The sequence below is a fragment of the Ailuropoda melanoleuca genome, chromosome 10 (assembly GCF_002007445.2).
Source record: "Ailuropoda melanoleuca isolate Jingjing chromosome 10, ASM200744v2, whole genome shotgun sequence".
Taxonomy (NCBI): domain Eukaryota; kingdom Metazoa; phylum Chordata; class Mammalia; order Carnivora; family Ursidae; genus Ailuropoda; species Ailuropoda melanoleuca.
The window spans coordinates 80,428,077-80,451,581 of NC_048227.1; the positions used below are offsets into that span (position 1 = coordinate 80,428,077).

The 23,505-nt window shown below is 39.3% G+C and overlaps 1 protein-coding gene across 1 annotated transcript in view; it reads left to right on the top strand.

Annotated features, from left to right (window-relative positions):
• Positions 1-1,271: 1,271 nt before the first annotated feature.
• TBPL1 (TATA-box binding protein like 1) overlaps positions 1,272-23,505 on the top strand; it is a 33,471-nt gene continuing 11,237 nt past the window's right edge. The window contains exon 1 of the mRNA XM_002922288.4: positions 1,272-1,578. The gene's annotated coding sequence lies outside the window, so the exon portion shown is untranslated. The remainder of the gene's footprint in view (positions 1,579-23,505) is intronic.

Here is a 23,505-nt window from a genome sequence, read left to right on the forward strand (position 1 = left end):
ATAAAATACAGTGATGGTTGCATACTCCCAAATCTCCTGAAGTCAGCCCTCTTTTCTCCCAAAAGGACAGTGGCTTTATCATTTTTCATCCAGGAGTCACACCAATCAGAGCCCAGGTACCCATGATCCCGCCTTGTGGCCTTTTATTAAATCAGAGCTGCCCATTGGCCTCATCCAGGGTCAGAGACTTCTGACTGCAGCCCCTGAGTTCGGGGACGGAGGCCCGTGCTTGCCTGAGAGTAGGACTCCGGGGGCGTCTGAGGGTTCTGCACAGCCTGGCGCTCCCCTGGCCGTTACTCGAGTCTCGCTCCCGCCGGCAGCTTCTCTCAGGCCACCCCCGAGGGCTCATCGGGCCCCAGCGCGGCCGTTCAAACTGGCGAGTGTGCGCCTCCCGGGGTCGCCGGATCATTCCAGGGCTACTTGGGCGCAGAGCCGTGGAAGGGTCTCAGTCCCCAGGTGCCCGGCTTGCGAGTGAGCGCCCTCCTACGCCCGTTGGCCTGACCCGCCACTCTGCACCGGCGCCCCAACCCTAGCCTGCAGCAGCCCTCTTCCCCCGTCCATCCTTCCCGGATCTGACTACACCGCGTAAAAGCCTCTGAAGTGCTCGGGCTCTAAGGCGGAACCCGGACCACAAACCCAAGTTGAGTAAGGAACAGCGAAGGCAGAGGCGACAGAAGCGTGACCTAAGCTCCCTGCCCTATCTTTCTGTCCATCTATCTGTCTATCCATCCATCCATCCATCCATCCGCTAATCATCTCCTGTCGCTGTATTTTACGACTAGAATTAGAATTCCTTAATGAAAGCTCTATCGCGACGTCGTAAATTAACGCGTTTAACTGAAAAAGCGAAATAGGACTTTTTCAGACAGAAAATATCTTAGAAAATAAATTTAGTTGTTGAGAACTTGTTTTGCTAATTATGTTAAATGGTGAACCTTTAAGTTGAATGAGCTAACGAGAAAGTTCTCTGGTTTTGCCAAAAAATTAAAGTCCTTTTATATTATACTGTATGCCAGGAACGACGTACTTATGTTTAAATATCAGCAACAATGTACAAAGGTCACGCAGTTTTTTCGAAATCTTTTTAGGCGGTCCTCAAGCAAAAAAAAAGTCTAGCCCAATAGCAGTCCCTGCCCCCAATACCCGGACGTCGCCAAGCCCAGGAGCGGGAGGGGCCTGCCTTGGGGGACCAGGAAGGAGGAAGGGAAAGTGGGGAAAGGGGCGGGGGGGAAAGTGACGGGAGCAGTGAGAGCCGGAAATGACTGGCTAGCGAGGAACCCAGGGCACCCTGTCCGGCGGCGCTCTAGCCCCCGCGCGCTGTCTCTATGCTCCCCCTGCGTCTGGTCTATTTATTGTCGCGGGGAAGAAGCGGCCGCCCAGTACCCGGAACAACAAAGCACGAAAGACGGAGCCCGAGCCTCGGGGGCTCCTAGCAACGGGCCGGGGCGGGAGTTCCATGGAGACTGGGGAGCGCGCCCGCCTCATCATCATCCTTGTCCTCCAGCTTATCCTTCGCGTCCGACGTAACCGGCAGCAGCGCTGCCGCCGCGTTCTCTGCCGCCGCCCCCTCTTCCCACGGTAACCCCGTAGGCGACCCTGGGCGGGGGGAGGGCGGGCGACTGGGCGGCCTGAGTGCCGGGGCTGGTGTGTGCGGGCCGGGCCGTGCTGCGGGTGGAAGGTGCGGGGGCGGACGACCCGAGGAGATGAACTAAGGTGGGGGAAATTGGTCCGGGGGCCGAGGGAGGGTCCACTTCTTAGGAGGACAGGGTGATATTTGGGGAGCTCATCAGGGATAACGGCGTGGGGGCGGGGCGTCCCTGCCTGCGAGCGTTATCGAGCAGGGTGTAGGATAAGAAAAGAGGTATTTTATTCTTCGTGTTAGACACCCCTGGGAAAGACAGGAGAAGGGTGATTCCCCATCTGTCTCTGTGAAGCTCTCACCCAGAGGGAGAAAGATCGTGCAAAGATGCTAGGGGTCCATTGCTTCCCAGAAAACTTCAGCGGCCTCTGCCGCGGCGGGAAGGCTCCCAAATAGTACCTTCGCTGGTTCCTGGTGCTGGCAATGCCAACAGCCCCGCTTTATTACTATTATTGTTATTAACCAAATTAGGTTTGATGAAGGGTCTGGAACTAAGGAAAATAAAATGAATTGTGGGTAGGGCTGAGCAAGGATGAGACTTGGGATAAGTGCTTAATGATAGCCAGTAAGAGCCCTAAAAGTAAATTTAATTGGGAATGACGGTTTTTAAGGCTCCTTCTGCAGAGATGTACATCTGCGGGCTCTGTCAGTGTGCTCATTGCAATAAGACTCACACTGCAGCCAGTCCACATCTGTGAGCTCTCTGGCTGCATCTGTCACCTGCAGTTCCAAAGCGACACTGGCAGTTAACCAGCATGAGCTTGGGTATTTAGGGTTAAGAACAGTACCTTAAAATTGGCTCAAGGAAAAAAAAAAGAAAAAAGAAACAAGCTTGGTGTGATTTTTGTGTGAAGAACCAATTACTGAATCACTCAGAAAACTGAAAAAGAGAAATACAAGGAAAAGATTGAGCTGTTCGAGCATAATCTGTTGTCTCTTAAAGTTTGAGAAAATGGCAGTTCATTCAAATGGAGAAGGGACTATTATCTCTGTTCTGAAGAGTTATTCACAGTCTGATACATCCACTTACATATTTATCAGCTTATATTACCTCCTTATGCTTTACATCACTATTTAATGGTTTTATACATTACCAAATCATTCCAGGTCAGTAAATGAGGTTTCCCTGTGGCATACTGAAAAGGCTACATATACCTACTAGAGAATATCATTTTTGTGTCCAGTGAGAATAAAGCTCTTCATATAAAATCGAGGGTTAAAAATGAAAATAAAACCGATAAGTCACAGAAGCAATTATGTCAGCCACAGTCTCTGTCTCCCACTTTTTTCTGCTAAGCCTGGCTTGTCTTAAACAAAATGTGTCATCCTTATCCCCAGCCCCCTCTTTTCATTCTTTCTGCCTTCAAAATCAGAAACTGTAATGATCTGCTACTAAGTGTTCTTGATTGGTTGACTGGTGCCAGAAGAGAGTTTTTAACTCAGGCATTTTCATGGAATTGAGATGAATTGAGGTGCAGTGTCTCTTGTTAAAGGAAGTTCACGGATGTGCAAAGAGGTGGACAGTTTCCTTTAATGGGAAGTATAAACATTGGGAAACTTAAAATTGCATTTTAGGACTCCTTAGAGGAAAAACACAGTATTGCATTGTCACCTTTAGGTTAATGAATCAAGGACTGTTGTTTAATCTTTTCATAAAGCTGTTCTTCTGTGAAGGATATCCTGGGGGATGACCACACTTGAGGCTGTTGGATGTTGAGTCCCAAGGTTTTCATAGTGCCTATGAGACTTAGTGAATGTCCTCAGTCCGGGGTTGCCATCACGCTCACTTCATCTAGATCTATTTCTGTTTACCTCTGTCCCTTCCATGTTGGAGTGGGGGGTCAAGCCTAGCTTCCACTTCAGTAACAGTCCCAATTTCTGCGTTCCTTGCTGTCTACTACAACTTTCCCAGTGTTTGGTGGTATTTTAGTTCCTCCCCTTATTTAATCATGCCTCAATCAAAATGATTTTTGTGCTGTTTGTATTATTTATTTCTTACGGAGTTTTCAACATATGTGGCTGGCCTATATATCTTTTTCATTAATGTTACTTTGTTGTATTTTCCTTCTGTACCCCTCCCCTTTAATTGGAGAATTGGAGTGGTCATGTCACATGTCTATATTCATTGTATTTGTGCAATACAACAGGTTAAGAGCCTCAGGCTGAGACTCAGAAGACTGTATTGAAATAAGACATGTACAAAATATTGTAACTTTTCAGAATTAAAGGTGTTTTTGAAGTTCAAGTGGTAGTATTATAACTGTAGACATAGTCACCTTTTTAAAGGTAAGAGAGTATTGTGGATTTTACTGTGTGCTTTTAATTGAAGCTCAGATTTTCATGATGCTTATTCAGAAAAACTTCTTAACCTCAGTCTTTTCTGATTATTTTGCATCTGAATATTTGACTGAAATTATATTTTGCCAAATTTGAGGGAACAATTTAAGCGATTTCCACAAACTTTTCTTTATGTGGAAAATTTTTGTCTCAAGATTTTTGTGGATATACGGTAGTTCCCTGTTTACCTGTGGTTTCGCTTCCCATGGTTTCAGTTACCCTTGGTCAGCCATGGTCTGGAAGCAGATGATCCTCAGAATGTTAATAGTAGCTTAACACTAGGTCATAGTGCCTACATCATTCATCTCACTTCATCTCAACACACAGACATTTTATCATCTCACATTATCACAAAAAGAAGGGTGAGAGCTGTACGTGAAGATACTTTGAGAGAGAGAGAGACCACATTCTGTAACTTTTATTGCACTATATTGTTATAATTGTTCTATTTTATTATTGTTGTTAATCTCTTACTGTGCCTAATTTATAAAGTAAACTTTATCATAAGGACGTATGTTTAGGGGAAAATGTAGTATATATAGGGTTTGGTATTATATAGTTTCAGGCATCCACTAGGGGTCTTGGAACATATCCCCCACAGATGAAGGGGAACTACTATAGACATATATAGAATGTGCAGAATTTGCTCTGAAGTAGAACAAATACGTGTGAAATATGCAACTGAATATTTTTAGATTGTTATTTCTTGTGGATGTCACACATTTAAAATAAATATTGTATAATCTAGTTGAGTGGGTGTCGTTGTTTTTAGGTGAAGGAGGTCTGTGTAATCTGGTGATTGATTTCCTTCTGTTGCATCATCGACCACGTGATGAAATTATTACTGCTTTGAAAAATAAAATTTAAATTTATTTTAGAAGAATTTATAGTAGAATATTTCCACAGTGTCTCTAACTGAAAACCTGTAGTGCTTTGAAAATTTAACTGTTGTGACACTTGAATTAAAAAACAAGGATTTCCTGAAATTTATATTCATATTTGTTGCACCTTTTTTATGCCTGATGCCACATCAGGTGCGTACAGCTGAGTGAAGGGTGTTTCTCTTCAGGTGCTTTTTGTGCACTTGTAGATAGCAGAGACGTGATGTGCATGAATACCAAAACAGGACACACAAATGTGAATTTTAAATCCTTTGTTACATACTGCCTGGTTCTGTTGGTGTACAGGTTTCATCGTGCCTGCTAAATTAGAAGTTTCTTGAGGATCAGGACCCTGAGTTGCCATCCTACTGTATATTAATGTCATGCACGTGTGGGTGCATGTTTGAAGATTAACATGTTGATAAAAGGATAGGGAGTTATCTGGTAGATGAGGGAAATCTTTCAGATATCTAATCTAATTAGTAACCTAATTCTTGATGCCTACAATTTCAACTTTTTTATGCTGGCTGCGAGTTCTAAGCAGCAAAAATTTCTCTAACATGATTAGGGCCTTTTTTTTTTTTAGATCAATTCAAATGATATGGTTTACTGCCTTGAGTAGATGCAGTCTTTTCTCTTGTCCCTTGAATACCGCCTCAGGCAGTTTCAAAAAGGAGAAAGCGTATTTGTGTGTTTGAGGTCTTTCCAGGCCACGCATGCAAATTTGACTTTTGTATTGTGATATAGCTTTTTATTAAGTAGAGAGATAGAGTGTGTGTATTTGTGTAGTTGTGGAAAAACCAAGATTCCAGAAGTATGTCATTAATGAAAAAGGATCAGGTTATATCAGAAATTATATTCATCTGGTTTTATCTTGCGACTGGTGATAAAATTCAGTTTGGTTTAAATGGCTTGTTTTGTATGGGAGACATGCTGCTAGGGATCCCATTAAATGTTAAAAAAATACACTATCGTGAATTTTGGGACAGTTCAGATCGGCCTTCATGCAGGAATCAATAATGAAACTGTTTAAAATTTCACCAAAAAAGTGCAGCACAAAAGTTTGGGTGGCACCTTTGACCACAGAGAATTCATTCATCAATCAAGAGTACTGCAAAGCAGAGAGTATGTTGAGTTTTCTCAGGACATGTGTGGATGACTCTTAGTATTTTAAGTCAAAATTTTTTTATTAATTAAATAGTTCAAAGAATCAGGTGCTTACCGTCTTTTGCTGACAAATTACAGGTATTTTCATTGTGAGGCAGGACATTTTTGATCAAAATCAGTTATGCTTTCTTGGGATTAGGGTTGATACAGCGCCTGAGAGCATGGCCTCTGGGTACAGGTTGTCTGTGTTCAGCACAGTGGCTTTGCTACTTCTTGATGATGTGGCCCTGAGCAAGTTATTTCACTGCCTTGATTCCCCTATTTCCTCAACCGCAGTATGGGGTTAATATTAGCACGAGGCTGTGGGGGTTGCTGTGAGAGCCGCCGAGTATAAAGCACCAGAACAATGCTCAGCACAGCTAGCTGAGAACCCTGAGCTGGTGCTCCCAGCAGCGGTACTAGGCAGCACATGAAAGGTGAACCGGCTGTATGCTTTGTTTCTTCCCTCTGGGGACTTTGTATTAAAGCATCGGAATTCTTGATTTGTGGTCACTGACTGTGGGACTCATCTCTGCTGTTGGGTTTTGGGGGGAAGGAAGCAGTTTTGTTTTAATTTTGAATGAACACACAGGCATCTGGTTATCACTTATGGCAGATGGACTGGGTAAAAAGAGACATCTCTGTTTCTTGGAAAAGGAAGGCCAACAAAGCCTGGTTTGGCAGCACGTTGCAGCTATTGAAATGCTATTACCCTGTGGACTTGACCGCTTTTTTTGCTGTACGGTGCTTCTGAATAAAAGGAGTAGACCCCGATGGTTTCATTTAGCAGAATTTGTCTTTAAAGTTAGAGGACGCTATTTGTGCTTGTATAACCTGAAATGGTGGTAAACTTGAAACTCGTTGGTGTCTTTGTCAAGCCAGTTAACTTGAGTTTTCTGTGTCACTATAAATGTTCTAGATAGTAGCTTTCTTGTAATTTTAGAAGTAGCTGAAACTGCTGCTCTGCTCCAGTAATTCAGGTGGCTCAAGAGTGACTGCCTAAGATTGGACAATTGTTTGTTTATGGTAAGGCCAACACCATACTGAGGCTTACCTCATCAGGGGAATAACTTGATCATGGTGGCTTTGGTTAGGCTGTTATTGAAATGGTTAACTTTTTAAAGTTAAGTCCAAATGTTTTAGTTTAGTTATATGGACATTGGAAACTGCTGACAGAAAATAAATATGTCTGCTTTTTCATGTAGACAATGAATTGCAAACTGTTCTTTCCCATTTTGGCTAATATCCAGCTCTTGGATTTTAGTTGACATAATATTTTTATAAAATGTATGTTACAGAAGTTTATATAAAACATGCTATTAAAATATGTAATGCTTTACATGTACAGAAGTGGAGTTGTATAACTCTTTCTACCATGTTGTGCCGTTTTTGTTTTTTTAGTTGGTTTTTATACCATTTCCCCGTAAGAACACTGGTCAGTATGCTTGTATTTGGACGTGTGGCTTTTGTTTTCCTGTTTAAAGAGAATGAAGTCTAGTTGATATTGCTGATTTAGTCGAGTAATCACTACATTGACCAGATGGATTTAGTGTTGATAGAGTATTGTTAACATTATCCCCATAGCCATCTTAGATTCTGATCTGAAAAATACTGAGATAAGCAAAGAAATGGTCATGGCTATTTCACTGATATCTATATAGATATTGATATATACATACACGCTTACATATATCCTTTAATTTTAGATATTCTAAGGACTAAAGTGGGAAATTTTTACAAAAACAGGTTGCCACAGTGTCAGTATTGTCCAGAATAAAAGCCTGTTTTGAAATAAATGTTTGACTAACACATTGTTAATGTTTCCTTAGTGTTCTTTTCACCACACTTTCTCAGGAATAGGTGTTGCTGTCCTTGAGATATAAAGACAATAAAGCTAATGTGTAATCCAAAAGTACAAATATGAAGATGAATTTGGTTTTTTACTATGGTCAACATTTATGGAACCCATCATTGTTTGAACCTCAGCTAAGATTCATAGTAAACCTGAAGCTTTTGTGGAACAAGAACCACCCCCATTCTTTTTAATTTTCCAAATACTTTTGTTGAGCAACAAAGGCTTTTTTTTTTTTTTCTTACCAGCTTATGGCTACAGTGAGCTTCTTGGCTATCTCCAGTTATGGTATGCATGTGTAACCTACTGACATTGTAATGAGCATCCTTTAATTGCTCGTGGACTGACCATATCCCAGGATGTCTGCTGGTGGCAGGTTAGGGTAGATGTGGAAGGCACAACCATGCTGAAGGTATAGTCACCAGTACATTAGACCTTCCTCAGCATGAACTTGGTATGCTAATCTCAAAGGTACACTAGATTTCTTAACCCAGTTCTCTACTCCTTTTTTGGTGGTGATGGGGGACCTAGAGGAAGGTATGTGACAGGTCAAAAGTTTAAAAGTCAACTGATGAAAAGCCATGCGAATAATACTTTTATCATCTTCTTTGCAGCATATTGCTAATGTAAATCTTTATGTCAGTGTAGCAGAGAAAAACCTTTCGGTGGCCAGTGATCTTGAAAATTCTGCTTTAGTGCATAGTACAGTACTGTTTGGATAATTGTTTAATTTGTGTGTCCATTAAGAATGTGTGTCTTTTAATTTACTCTTTATAGGCTTTTTGTTTGGGGCCTATTAAATTGGAAGAGTTTCAAAGGTCTAAAGCTACATTCTTAATTTGTCTTGTGTTATATCCTCACTATCACTTGGTAAAGAGACGAATGATGGCTTTATCATCATACCCATTCAATTGGATGATTGACGTGCTGAAAGTAACTGACATGTTAGCTAGTCTTTAACCAGCTCTCAGGGAATAAACTTAGATTATGGATGGGTTAGGACCCTTGGGTTAAAATGGAGACTATAACTCTTAGGAGAAGGGGAAGAGAATATTTATACATCAAAAGTGCTGAGGGATCTGTACGTATGTGTTTTAATTAAAACAATTCTTTCCTTACATCAGAAACATGTTTCTGTATTTGTAAAAGCTCCTGAAACACAATTACCTTTCAGGATTTGGGGGTCTAAACTAAAACCAGTAATAACTTGTTAGGTGTATGAACACGAAGCAGAACATACCAGCAAGTTAAATAAGGAAATAAGAGGAGGCTGCTAGAGAACTTGGGTGGTTTGGGGTTACTGAGATTATTTGTTGTCGTGAAAAATGTCTACCCTTTCTACTTATTCCCCAGCCCCACAATTCTCTCTTTTAATTGGTCTTATTCATTTAATTTATTATTCATTTAATTTAGCAACTATTTATTGAGTCAGCTAAGCCAAATTCTAGGGACACACATTTGTATTAGACAGTTCTCTTCAAATAGTGTGGTAGACAGCCTAGCACACAGTGATGATATAGATGGGACCTTTGCAGCACCCTCTGCTTGGAGTCCCTCTCTCAGTGTTTCATGACTGGCCCCTTATCCTGCAAGATCTCATTTTAAATATTTGTCATCTCTGAGGAAGTTAAGAGGCCTGCCTGCATTATTCCCCCTAGAGTTTCTCTTGTGTCATCTTATTTCCTTTCTAACCTAGGTTACATTCTCTCGTCGTTTTAATTACGTGTCTGTTTGTTGTCAGATTCTACAGATGCTGTGGGGGGTGGCTTCCCTGACCATTTTGTTCTGAGCTGTATTCCCGTGTTCTGAGCCACGGTCCCTGGTTCACATCAGCTGTATATTCAGTGAATCCACTTACAAGTCCCAGTCTGTTGAAGCAGTGAGGAAAGGGCATCCTAGGCAAATACAAAATTAGGAAAAGTGCTGCTATTGCAGGAGAAATGGTAAAAAGTTGAGATTGTTAAGGTGTGTTGGAAGTGGAAGATTAGGTTACAGAAGGTAAATTGGAGACTTGGAGCTCACTGCATTCCAAGCCAAGCAAGCTAGATTCTATTTTGTCCTTGCAAGAGAGCCAAGAGACTTTTCTTTAAGCAGGGGTGTGGCACAATTAGGAAGATAATTCTGGTAGCTTATTTGGTAGATGGACTAGATTGTGGGGACTGCAGGCAGAGTTCCATTAGAAGGCTGTAACCATAAGGACATGAGAAAGCCTCAAATAAAATGCTGATGCTTTGGAGGCAGAAAAAAAGTTAGATGAAAAGTTAACTGGCTATAAGAGAAAAAGAAGAGCTGAAGGATGATTCTGAAATGTCTGATTCAGGTGTGTGAGTGTTGGAGGGTGGCTTCATTGACTGAAAGTAAGAATTAAGAGACCTCAAGTATTTCTGAGGGGACTGATTAATTTTGGAAATGTTGGTTTAATTTAATGAGTATGCCAAACAGCCAGTTAGGAATAGAGATTCGGATCTCTGATAGGTTTAGGATTGATGTAGGAACCATAAACTCTAGATAGCAACTGAAGCCTGGAAAGCTTAAAGAGAGAAAGGATTTATGGCAATGGTTTATAAACTTCAGGGATCTTAAACTCGTTGAGAATATGGAAAAAAAAAAATGGCCTCCTCAGGTAAGCATCCAAATTTGTGTGTATACAATTTCAAGGGGTTCTTCCCCTCTGGAACCTCTTGTTGAGCTTTTCAGGGACTGTCATGGATTTCAATGAAGAACTTCCAATTTAAGAAGCAGAAAGAAGTATTTGAGATGGCAGGAGAACGTAGGAAAGGTGTCTCAGAAGCCACAAAATAGGGGGTGGTGAGGGAGAATTTTGAGAATCAGGAGTGCCCAGTGTTTTATCTTGTAGGAGGGAGTTTCAACTGTGACATCAGATTCAGCAGTGAGCCACTCATTCGTCAACATCTCATACCATTCAGGACAAGGCAGACTGTGAAGGTTTCATGCGTGAATCAAGTTAAGGAAACAATGCATGGTAAACAGAGTGCAGAAGTCTTGATGTTCTCTAATGATAAACAGTCCTGATATGAGAATAGAGCCCATTTTAAGGACCTGCTGAAAGGGAAATACCATTACTTTGATGACCTATTGGCGTTTCAGCCCAGTGGCTCTCAACTGGCTGCCCATTAGAAACAGCTTAGAAATGTTCTAAAAAATTAGGGCCCTACGAAGGTTAGTTAATCAACATCTCTGGGAGTTGAGGCTTTTCGTAGTTTTTATTTTGTTTGTTGTTATCTTTTTCTTAATGGTTAAGAACTAGTGTTCCAGTCAGAAAACTTCATTATCACTCTTGTTTTATGTTCTGTGTAAGAACCCTTTCTTTTACTTGTATGTTATCTAATTACTCAGCTTACTATTGTGCTATTTTAAAATAGTTTTAGGCTTTCTCATAGACCTCAGTTTCCAGTTTAAAAAAATGTTACGGCTTTCTTCTACTCTTCAGCCCTGTTCTCCATACCGAATGTTTTTGAGTGACACAGCCCCCAATCAATGAAAAACCTGACAGCTCTGAGAAAAATTAGGAATTCTTAATGGTGCTTACATGTGGAAAGAGTATTCCTTCTCTAACCCTACTTGCTTTTATTTAAGTATGTTACTTTTTTACTAAATAGTAAAAACTATTTGTTACCTAGAAAAGTTTGAACTCTGTGTACTGTTTTCCCACTAGCCAACTTACTTCATCATTCTACCTTCCTTTTCTTAAAACAGCAGTCATGCGTGACATAGACCTTAAACAGGTTGTCTCTACAAGAGCACACAGGGTATATGAAAGGTAAACCTGTAAAAATAATTGAAAGGTAACTGTCAAAATGTAAAATTTCACATGTTGTGTTTTCACCTTGCCGTGTTTTCTCTTGATTAAATCTTGACGAGCTGTCAGCATTTGAGTTTGAACCTTGTGTCCGCACCCCTGAATAAAAATCGGAATACAGAGGAGCTTGAACTTCATGCATGCCAACCCTCACGCCAGCCAGAAGCTGAGAGAGGGGTTATTTGGTCTCTTAGCCACCTAGTGACTTAACATGTATACTTCCAAAGAAAATAATAATCTTCTTAAAAGTATGTGCTTTTATTAGCTTATTATCAAGTAATGGCTTAATTAGTCTAAGAAATTGTAGCTACTTAGGGGTAAGTTAGGAGAAATACCAAGATTCTTTATAAAGTGATAAACTTACTAGTTTTTGAAATGAGAGCCCACAATATGGGAAAATATAGACATATAGACCTGTTGGAGAAAATTGATGCGTTACAAGTGAAATGAAATGAACGTAATAAATTTGCACTTAGAAATGAACGTGATAAACAGTTGTGTTACAATTTAATTTGTAAATGTCCCTCTTCTGTCTACCTGTGTTTGCCGGTACCTAGCTAAGTAGAAGTTAGCAAAATACACATTTTGTAATATGTAGACTTGGTCAGATTGTTTTTTCCTCTCTCTTCCTATTCTCTTTCTCCCCTAAGCCCTCTCCACCTGCCCCAAACCCCACACAATCAACACTTGGTTTGAAATGGTTTTGTTACTATTGGGGATTTTTTTTTTAAATCACTGCTAAATTTATTTTTTAAAGTACTAATTTCATTTCTAGATACATCAAAATTATATTCCTTATTTTTACCCCCTTGCTTTTAGACTTGAAGGAACACGACCTGTTTTTGTGTTCCAGAGCTTAAGGACCACAACAAATAATTGGAAATCCTTTCCATTTTTGAACATTTCTCTATTCATGGAAGATGAAGCAAGGAGATTATAATTGTAGCAATAAGAATAGCTAAATATGAATGCTTACTGTGTTTTGCATGAAATGTCAACTTTTGCAGCACTCTGTGATAGGTACTATTACCTGCCTTTTTTTATAGATCAGGACAGTGAGGCACAGAGGCGTTAAATAACTTACCCAACGTCACACTGCTGCTAAATGGTAGAGTCTGAATTTAACCCAAGTGATCTACTGCAGAGGCTAAGCTCTTATAACTTAGTGTGTGTGTGTGTGTGTGTGTGTGTGTGTTTGTATACTGCTTTTTGATCTCAAGCTAACAGTTAAGCTCTTGCAGACATTTTATTGAATGTGTTTAGTATCTTGGGAACTATGCTAAGGCTTGGGTACAGAAATAAGTAAGATTTGATTGTGTGTCTGAGGAGTCTGTTGTCTACCAGGGCAACATAAATAAATGGGAAATTTCACTATGGTGCGGGAAAATACTGTGATACTGGTTTGCATAGTAACGTGGTAATGGGACTCAAGAGTAGGGATACCCTGGCTCAGTCTTAGGGATCAGATGTCTTAGTTCCTTTGATTTCTTATTTTACCCGTCATGGTTTTAATTACCTTCTATACTAGGGTTTTCAAATTTTCATCTCTAATCTAGACTGACTTGTCCTGAGTGATGGACTCTTATCTGATTGTCTGATTTGGACCTCCCTTTGGGTGTCTCACAGGTTCCTTCAGTTCAGCATTTCTCCAACAGAATCCTTACCCCTCCTTCTTGTCCCATCACCTCTGCAACCTACTCTCCCTCCAGTGCTTCTGTCTCAGTAAATAGTGTCTTAGGCCACAAACCTGGAGTCGTCCTCCATCTCTCCTTTCCTCTTCCCCATATCAGCCGCAAAGCTCTGTTCCCTCATCTCCCAAAAATGTTACTCTTCTGTCTACTACTTTCCATCTTCATCCACCCTGGTCTCCACTGCTGTCCTCTCTCACCAGGACTGCTCAACTAGACCCTGACTGAGTTTCCTGCCCATTCTTATCATCCAGTCCATTCTTCCATTACAGAAATGCCAGTGATATATTTTTAAAAAGCAAATACTTCATGTCATTTCTTGCTTCTCTTTTAGTTCCCCATTACTCGTGGGATGAATGTGAAAATTCTTAATATAGCCTAGAAGGCATGATTTGGCCCCTCCCTGCATTTGCAGCCTGGTCTTTGCCACTCTTTCCACTCTAGCCATGCCTGCCCTTCTTTGAGTATGAATGGTTCATACTCTCAACTCACTTCGCAGCTGAGAGCTGCTATTCCCTCTACCAGGTCTTGTTCTTGCTGGAGCCCTGTCCCCTAGCAGGAGGCCTAATGCTTAGATTTCCAATTTATTGTTATGGAATTGATTGAATGAAGGTGATGCTGATCTATAGAACAAATAGAAGGTGAAGAATTTTAGCAGAAGGAATAATATAAGCAGGCAAAAGATTAATTTTCTTTAACATATAAGAGCTTGCATAAATCAGTAAGGAATCTCAGAAGGAAAATGAACAAAGGACCTGAGACCATTAAATAAAGTAAATACGAGGAGTAATATTTTACAAGCTCACCCTCATCAGTATTTAAGTTCACCCTCAGCAGTTAATTCAATTTTGCTTTCTTTCATATCTCAGATTGCCAAAGATTTTGACAAAATACTTGGTTGAGTAAACATGACCGCATATACGTGTGATCTCAATCTTGTTTAATATGCAGATAAATGGAAAGATTTAAAAGCCTAGAAACACGTGCCTATATGAGCATAGAGGAAAAAAGCTTAGTAATTATCACTGTGGTAGGACTATGAATGACTTGTTTTTGAGTATTTTTTATGTAATCAGAAAATGACATGCTATCTTGCTTAAAAATCATGTATTAAGACCATTTATTTGAAATAATAAGTATACCAGGTGGATGCCTAGGTGGCTCAGTTGGTTAAGCGTCCAACTCTTGATTATGGCTCAGGTCTATGATCTCATGGATCCTGAGATTGAGCCCTGCATAAGGCTCCATGCTCAGTGGGGAGTCTGCTTGGATTCTCTCCCCCTGCCCCTCCCCCTGCTCATGTGTGCACTCTCTCTCTCTCAAATAAATAAATCTTAAAAAAAGAGAGAGAAATGTATCCCAAATAAATTTTGCTCTTAATAAGGAATTGATACAACTGATTCCTCATCTTTTTGAATTTGATTCCCCAAATTTCAAGTTGTATTCAGTAAAATGTGCTATTTCTGTTCTTATCCACAATAATACATTAGTTAATGTTAACATTGACTAATATGGCATTTCTTTAATTGAACATATTATTATGATTTGCGAGGTGCTCATTAGTTCCTCAAAACAATCATGGTGTTGTGTGCATTTTACAAACACGTGTAGGAACAGTTCAGAGCTAGCCCACTGTCACATAGCTTCCACAGGATCCAGGTTTTCTTACTTTATAGATAGGTATTAGTACATGACGAAATAGTGAAATTCTTAAGTAGGCTACTGTTTAAACATTAATATGAGATGGATATTGGATTTTGTATTTTTTTAAAGATACATTTATATATTTTAGAGACTGAGAGCGAGCATGAGCAGGAGGGGGAGAGGGAGAGAGAATCTCAAGCAGACTTTGCACTAAGTGCAGAGCCCAACTTGGGGCTCGATCTCACAACTCTGAGATCACGACCAGAGCTGAAACCAAGAGTTGGACGCCTCACCAACTGCACCACCCAGGAGCCCCAGATTATGTATTCGTAAATCGCAAAATATCTTTTTAACTGGAACTTTTTCACAAGAGTGTAAACCATTGACTTATCTTTTACTAAGCACTCATTCAGAAAATCAGCATCATTTAAATTTTCCTCCACTACCTTTTAGGCACCATTACAAATATTTTTATTGATTGAAACATAAAATTTTTTCCTTACTATTTCTTTATTTTTTTTTAAAGATTTTATTTATTTATTTGACAGAGATAGAGACAGCCAGCGAGAGAGGGAACACAAGCAGGGGGAGTGGGAGAGGAAGAAGCAGGCTCACAGCAGAGGAGCCTGATGTGGGGCTCGATCCCATAATGCTGGGATCACGCCCTGAGCCGAAAGCAGACGCTCAACCGCTGTGCCACCCAGGCGCCCCCTTACTATTTTTTTAAATAGCTAGTATGCTGACAAACCCCCAGTTGTTGTTAATTAATTTCCATAAAAAACAGTATTTTTTTAGATTTAAAAAATTGTTAACAGTTCATTTTGATGCAAGTTATTTATATGAATGTTAGCTGCTTACTACTCTTCAGAACTGGTATATTAGATAGAGTCATAGGTAGTAGGTGGAGGCAAAAGTAATGAAGATACTTTAACTTTCTGCTTAGCTTAATGTGATAATGGTTTTGTATATCAAATACTTTTGCTTTATACTTAAGTATTTGTTAAATGTTTTATATAAAAAGGATGACATAATATATAATCCTTTCCTTTGGAAAGTACAAGAGTTTTTGACTACTATTAGTAAAATATTCTTCCTGTCGCTAGAACACAAAAATGCCAATCCTAAGGATGAGCCCCTAAGCTCTTGTGCCATGCACGAAAATGTCCCCATGATGGAATGGCACGCTGCCACACAAGTGAAAGGGTTGCAGTTGGGGTCGTGTGCCTATACCCTTGCCCCTGAATGCTGCTAACAACTGTCTTCCTTTACTGCCCCTTTGAACACAAATGCATGTTGAAGGGAAAATGGTAAGTTGGGAATTGGGATGTTAATTTAACTAAACTAACATTGTAGCTCTAGAATTAAAATCAAAATTTAGTATATAATTCCTAAGTGTGTCTATAGCATGTCTGCATCTAAGATGTTAGAATCTGGGATTTTAGAATTAGGTGGGATCTTAGAAACCATCTAGTCTCCTCTCTCACTGAATGGAAGACTCATTCTGTAACATTCCTAACTGTTGGTTAATTCTCTAGCCCCGCCCCCTCTTTTTTTGACACTTTTCTTCTGTGGAGCCTACTGCTTTGCGGGTCCTTGGTTATTGGTGTGGCTTCGTGAGATCTGCTTCCATGTGACTTTAACTGGTTCTGTCAGTTTCCTTTTTATTTAGATATTTGAGAACAACTGCTGTCTTTTCTTTCCCGTGCTAAATATCCCAAGACTTTCCTCACACACTATTTTTATATTTCATACCATCCTACTTTCCTCTGGACATCTGGTTATCATTGCCCTCTTTAAATGATAAGTGAGGACGTTCTAGATGTTCCAGTCACAAAAAAGGCCTTTGCTCTGGGCACTTCTGTCTAACCTAGCTTTTGTTTGTTTTTTAAGTAATTACAATTTCATGTTGTCTTAGAATAGGACCTACTGTGAAGTAAAGCCTTTTTCTTAAATACCCTTTAAAATTATTATGGAAATTTTCGAACAGAGTTGTAGGGAGAATAGTATAACGAGTACCCATGTATCTATCCCCTAGTTTTAACCATTGTTAAGAGATGAAATAGTAACATGACATTTTTTGGTCCTAAAATACAGTTATATCTACTATCCATATCTGTATCTCAGAGTAGATTGTCCCAATTTGTTTGATTCCTGTGGCAAGATGCCAGCATCAAGGGGGTCATCTGAAACCTTATCCAAATCTAATTGTTACTCAGTTCAGACAATGAAAAATGCTGGTATTTTCATGTAAATTATACATATGTCATGCCTCCCTGAATATTTTAATGTGCATCTCTAAAAAACAAGCATACTTGTCTCCATAACCACTCTATCATTCCACATAACAAAATGAACAGTAATTCCCCAATATCATCTATCACTCAGATCCATACTGATTGCCCTCAGATACTTCTTACAGCTCATTTGTTCAAACCAGGGTTCAGTCAAGGACCATGACAAACAGATGTTTTGTTTATCTTAGTAAAAATGTGGGCTTTAAAATTTGTCAGTGTTACATTTTATTTTATTGATACTGCCTCATTGGGCTAGCCCAGGAATTGAGAAACTTTTTTTTAAAGGACCGACAGTAACTATTTTAGACTTGTGGGTCATTTGGTCTTTGTAATAACTGCTCAGCTGTGTCACAGAGCCATTAGGTAAATACTTGAGCATGGCATGTTCCAATATTTTTTTTTTTTTTTTTTTTTTACAAAATAGCCATAGTTTGCTGACCCCTGCCTAACCTGTTGTGATCTCCATTTTTTCCATCTGTTAGTGTGACTGTTCTCAGGTTTTGCATCCGTTCATTAAATAATACTATTTGATAATAAAATTCAACTACCTGTGAATCCATCAAACAGTAATAACTACCATTTAAAGAACGCATGTTGTATGCTATGTACTGGACATAGATGACCGTATTTAATCCTTAAAAGCACCTGGTGAGGTGCAGTGATCCCACCAATTTCCAGAAGAGAAAGTTAAGAAGTAAGGTATCTCCTGTACTCTTAAACAGATGTGAAAGAACACCGTCTTTTTAGAAGGCAAAATGTTAGCTACGTCACAGGCATGTGTTGAGAGACTATCAAGTAATCTGTTGGAATCTGGGCACAAAATGTCTATTTCCTAATGTGCTATTTTGAGAGCTTCTTAAAGAATAGGAGATTGCTTAGATGGCATGCCTCACTTATAGAAAAGAACAATTTCCAGGAGACCATGAGGGTTCATGTTGTTTGCAAATTGTTCTGTATTCAGTCTTCCCCTACTGCTGCGTTTCTCAAATCATGGATGGTAATTTTGTGGTTAAGGTGTGGAGGCCCCTCCCTCAGTATCCTCAGATGCAACTTGAATACACTTAAAGTAGCTAGATTCTACTTTTTTGTATTCTCAGGTTTATTTGGTTTTGTTCTTTTGGCTTTTTACTGGATTTTAGGGGTATTTTTGCCTTGTTTTGATGAAGTGTTTATTGTAGCCTTTCAGTTTAAATATCTTTCCTGGCATGGGAAATATGAAATGTAGTACAGACATAACTGGTTTTGTTGCACTTCACAGATACTGTGTTTTGGCAAATGGAAGGTTTGTGACAATCCTGCACCAAACAAATCCATTGGCACCATCTTTCCAACACTTTGATAAGTCTCTCAGTATTTCACACTTATTCATTATTACTGTATTTGTTATGGTGATCAGTGATCTTGGATGTTACTCTGTAATTATACCCACGAAATGTACCCATGTTAGATGGCAAGCTTAATCAAGATAATTGTGTGTGTGACTGCTCCACCAAGTGGTTGTTCCCCTCTCTCCTCATGCCCCCCTATTCCCCGAGACACAACAATATTGAAATTAGGCCAGTTCATAACCCTACAGTGACCTTTAAGTGTTAAGTGAAGGGAAGAATTACACAGCTCTTGCTTTAAATCAAAAGCCAGATACGATTACGCTTAGTGAGAAAGGCATGTCAAAAGCTGAGATAGGCCAAAAGTTAGGTCTCTTGTGCCAGGAAGCCAAATTGTGGATGCAAAGGGAAAAGTTGTTGAAGGAAATTAAGAGTACTACTCCAGTAAACACACGAATGTGTGCTCTCTTGCTGATATGGAGAAAATTTGAGTGGTCTGGATAGAAGATCAAAGCAGCCACCAGATTCCCTTCGGCCAAAGCCTAATTCAGAGCAAGGCCGTAACTCTCTTCAGTTCTGTGAAGGCTGGAGAGGTGAGGAAGCTGCAGAAGAAAGTTTGAAGCCAGCAGAGGTTGATTCATGAGGTGTAAGGGAAGAAGCTATCTCCATAACAGAAAAGTGCAGGGTGAAGCAGCGAGTGCTGACGTGGAAGCTGCAGCAAGTTCTCCAGAAGGTCCGGCTCAGAGCGTTCGTGAAGCTGGCTACACTACACAACAGTTTTTCCATGTAGATGAAACCGCTTTAGATTGAAGAAGATGCCATCTAAGGCATTCACAGCTAGAGAGGAGAAGTCCCTATTCTTCGAAGAATAGGCTCTTTTGTTAGGGGCTAATGCAGCTGATGACTTTTGAGTTGAAGCCAGTGCTCATTTACCGTTCCGATTATCCTAGAGCCCTTAAGAATTATGCTAAAGCTACTCTGCCTGTGCTCTATAAATGTAACAACAACATTTGGATGACAGCACATCTGTTTATAACATGGTTTACTGAATATTTTTTTTAAAGATTTTATTTATTTATTTGACAGAGATAGAGACAGCTAGCGAGAGAGGGAACACAAGCAGGGGGAGTGGGAGAGGAAGAAGCAGGCTCATAGTAGAGGAGCCTGATGTGGGGCTCGATCCCGTAACGTCGGAATCACGCCCTGAGCCGAAGGCAGACGCTTAACCGCTGTGCCACCCAGGCGCCCCGGTTTACTTAGNTCCCGTAACGTCGGGATCACGCCCTGAGCCGAAGGCAGACGCTTAACCGCTGTGCCACCCAGGCGCCCCGGTTTACTTAGTATTTTAAGCCCATTGTTGAGGAATCAAAAAGATTCCTTTGAAGATATTACTGCTCACTGACAATGCACCTGGTCACCCAAGAGCTCTGATGGAGATGTACAACGAAATTAATGTTATTTTCATATCTGCTAACACAGCAGCCATTCTGCAGTCCATGGATCAAGGAGTCATTTCAACTTTCAAGTCTTACTATTTAAGAAACACATTCCCATATGATTGTAACTGCCACAGAGAGTGATTCCTCTGGTAGACCTGGGCAAAGTAAATTGAAAACCTTCTGGAAAGGATTCACCATTCTAGGTGCTGTTAAGAACATTTGTGATTCATGGGAAGAGATCAAAATATCCACATTAATGGGAGTTTGGAAGATGTTGATTGCAACCCTCGTGGATTTCAACCCTCATGGATGACTTTAAGGGGCTCAAGACTTCAGTGGAGGAAGTGACTGCAGATGTGGTAGAAAAAGCAAGAGAATGAGAAGTGGAAGTGGAGCCTGAAGATGGGACTGAATTGCTGCAATCGCATGTTGAAACTTGAATGGATGAGGAACTGCTGCTTACAGATGAGCAAAAATGTTTTCTTTAGTTGCAGTCTATTCCTGGTGAAGATGCTGTGAAGGTTGTTGAAGTGACAACAAGGGATTTAGAATATGACATACACTTAGTTGATAAAGTAGGTGTAGTAGATTGAGAGGATTGACTTGATTTTGAAAAAGTTCCAACAGCGGCCCAGTGCTTTCAAACAGTATCACATGCTATAGAGAAACCGTTCTTAAAAGGAAGATCCAATCCACCTGGCAAATTTTATTATTGTCTTATTTTAAGAAATTGCCACAGCCTCCGACCTTCCGCGGCGACCACCCGATCGATCAGTCAGCAGCCATCAACATCAAGGCAAGACCCTCCACCAGGAAGAAGATTGACTTGCTAAAAGCTCAAATGGTGGTTAGCATTTTTTAGCAATAAAGTACCTTTTAAATAAGGTATATACATTGATTTTTTTTAGACATAATGCTATTGCACACTTAATAGACTACAGTGTGGTGCAAACACAACTTTTATATGCACTGAGAAACCAGAAGATTCATTTGACTTGCTTTATTGAGGTATTCACTTTATTATGGTGGTCTGGAACCAAACCCACAATTATCTGCAAGGTATACCTGTAGTCTTTGATGCACTTTGTCTTAAGAGCCAGGAGGTGGCGATGTTTTCCAAGTAATGCTTTAAGGTTGCCGGTTATGATAGTTACTGAAGTAAAGTTTTTGAATACCATGAGAAAGTCAGAGAACCTTAAACACAACTTGTTCTTATCCCTAAAATCATTGAGTGAGGAAGAAGCTGCTTCAACTAATATGATGCGTTTTTTTCTAAGACTATTTAAAAATTTTTATTGAGATACAGTTGACATATAACATCATGTTTCAGGTATACAACTTAATGATTCAATATATGTATGAGATGCAAAATAATCTCCACACCGTGTCATTAACGTGCATCACCACACATAGTTACCAATTTTTTTTCTCGTGTTGAGAACTTTTAAAATCTCTCTTACCAGCTTTCAAATATAGGCTACAGTAGTATTAACTCTAGTCACCAGGCTGTACATTATATCCCCAGGACTTACTTTATACCTGGAAGTTTGTACTTTTGACCACAATTATAATGCATTTAATAAAAAGCTAGAAATATGACATTTCCTGAAGTTAAGACAGGTGCGGTTTTGAACTTTGCTTTTTATTAGAAGAAAATATTTGACAACTCATAGTAGGCATTTACTTGAGACACAGGACAAAACACCTGATTAAACCATGGGCGGTGAAAAAGTTGTTAATTATTGAAATCAAAATAGAATTAACTTATTTTTCTTATAGTAACTAATATGTATGTTGTTTTACTACACTGTACAAAAAATTGAAGAAAATTATTTGTTAATACTCCTATATGAAAAAACTATTGGAATCTTAAAATTTGGGTTGAATTTTTATTTCTACCATGTTTGCTTTTTTACTTTTATTATTTGTGCTTTTATCTTATTATTTTCTTCCTTATATATTTGTGGGTGTTATTTACTTGATTTCCTGGATTAAATGCTTAAGTCATTTATGTTTCCATGCTTCTTGTTTTCCAATAGGTATTTCTTTCTTGTTTTTAACCTTTCTTTAATTGAAGTATAGTTGACATATACAATATTATATTAGTTTGAGGTATATAACATAGTGATTCCCCATTTATATGCATTACAAAGTGCTTATGATGATAAATGTAGTTGCCATCTGTCACCATACAGAGTTACTGCAATATTATTGACTAATATTCCCTGTGCTGTACTTCTGACCCCAATGAATTGCTTACTTTATAACTGGAAGTTTGTACCTTTTAACCCCCTTGTATATCTCCCATCCCCACACCCACCTTCCCCTCTGACAACTACCAGTTTCTTCTCTGTATTTTTTAGTCTGCTTTTGTTGTTGCTGTTTGTTTTGTTTTTCAGATTCCACATATAAGTGAAATTTCTGTTTAATTTCACGTAGCATAATACCTTCACGATCCATCCATGTTGTAGCAAATGGCAAGATTTCATTGTTTTTTTATGGCTGAGAAGTATTCCATTGTATATATACATATTCCACATCTTTTTTATCCATTCACTCATTGATGGACGCTAGGTTGTTTCCATATCTTGGCTGTTGTAAATAATACTGTGATAAACATAGGGGTGCTGTCTCTCTCTCCCTAAATAAATAAATAATCATTTAAAAAAAAATAAAGTTAGATCCAAAAATTCAATGCAAAGATTGGTATGAAGGAGCTTACCACCGGTTTTCTTCTAGTTTTATAGTTCCAGGTTTTACATTTAAGTCTCTAATCCATTTTGAGTTAATTTTTGTGTATGGTATAAGATAGTGTAGTTTTATTCTTTTGAGTGTGGCTGTCCAGTTTTCCTAACACCACTTACTGGAAGAGACTGTCTTTTCCCCATTGTATATTTTCGCCTCCTCTTTCATAAATCAGTGGACTGTATATGCATGGGTTTTATTTCTGAGCTCTATTCTGTTTTATTGATCTCTGTGCTTGTTTTTGTGCCAATACCATACTGTTTAGATTACTGTAGCTTTGTAGTATAGTTTGAAATCAGAGTACAGCTTTGTTCTTTCTCAAGATTGCTTTTATGGTTCTATACAAGTTTTAGAATTGTTTGTTCTATTTCTGTGAAAAATACCATTGGAATTTTGATAGAGATTGCATTGAGTCTGTAGATTGTTTTGTGGTGGTATGGATGTTTTAATGATATTAATTCTTTTAATCCGTGAGTATGGTGTATCCATTTATTTGTTTATTTTTCAGGTTCTTTCATCAGTGTCTTACAGTTTTCAGTGTATAGGTCTTTCACCTCCTTGTTTAAATTCATTCCTGGGTATTTTAATCTTTTTGATGCAGTTGTGAAGTGAGTTTTTAAAATTTATCTTTCTGATAGTTTGTTGCAAATGTATAGAAACAGAACAGATTTTATATATTGATTTTGTATCTTGCA